The following is a 1,171-nucleotide window of genomic DNA, read 5'->3' on the forward strand; positions in this document are numbered from 1 at the left end:
CTCGCGTGCGCCGCGGGCACGTATGCGAGCGCGCGCTCGCACACACACACACACACGCGGTTACACAAACCACGGGCGGGCTCCTCGAGGGCTCGGCGGACTCACTAAGACTCGGACACAAACGGGGCGCTTTGCCTCTCCCTGGCTTGTGCACAAACTTACAAACACACATTGCACTTTAGAATTGGTACAAACCCCCATCCCAGGGAAGGCTAATAAAAGTGGGTGTGTGTGTATGCTTCCCTGGCTTGCGTCTCTTGGGAGCAGGGGGCGGCTGATTTGTTGGAGTAGCGGGAGCTAGCGTGATAGCACGAGGTTTCCACACCCCCTGCGCGAAGTCAGGGGTTGGCCGCCTGGCCAACCGGGGGGCGTGGAATGCCTCGCGCAGCGGGATTCTAGGCTTGCTCGAGGTAGGGGAGTTGCAGAGGGTGGGGTAGAGGCGGAGAAGGTCTTCTCTCGGGCTCCTCTCGGTCGCCAAGTCTCTTTACCTCGGAGCTAGGCGGGCCGCCAGCCGTCCCGGGGCTGGGCGACTCCTCCACCCCCTTCCCTTCCCCAGTTTATTCTCTGCACCACGAAGAGGTATGTGGGTAGGGCTCGTGATTTCCCCAGCGACGTTTCACCATGGCAATGGGGGTGGGTTGGGGGGCCGGGGCCCGCCTGATCCGGGGCGAGCTGGTGGGAGCGCGGCGGCAGCAGCGAGCCGCCCGGCGAGGTAAGGGTTAAGGCCGCTCTTGCCCCTGGAGCCGGCGCGGCGGGGTACCTCCTCGGGCGCTCTTGCTAGTCCGAGGGTGGCAAAAGTTCAAGCCTGTAAAGTCGGGATTGGCCCCGCGCGGAGGGAAAAAAGGCTTGGTCCCCCCTCCCACCCCGGGCGCGGCGCCGATTGGCCGGGCCACTGAGCGGGCACCGCCCTCTCCCCGGCGCGCGGCGGCCCCGCCTCCGGCGTGGTGTCCCGCCCCTTTCCGGGCAAGAACCAGACCAGCACTGAATGAAAGAAATTCCGCTACTCTCATTGGCCCGGGGCTGGACGCCATTCCCCCCGCCGGGGCCGAGGGTTTGCAGGCGCGCGGGCCTCCCTCGGGAGTTCCCACGTGTGGGACTGGCCTTGTGAGCGTGCTGCGGTGCTAGTCCCAGGGCGTGCCCGAGTTGTGTGTGCGCTGGGGGAAGGCCGGTG

This window comes from Neophocaena asiaeorientalis, unplaced genomic scaffold (genome assembly GCF_003031525.2).
Source record: "Neophocaena asiaeorientalis asiaeorientalis breed wild unplaced genomic scaffold, Neophocaena_asiaeorientalis_V1.1 scaffold264, whole genome shotgun sequence".
In the NCBI taxonomy this organism is placed as follows: Eukaryota; Metazoa; Chordata; class Mammalia; order Artiodactyla; family Phocoenidae; genus Neophocaena; species Neophocaena asiaeorientalis.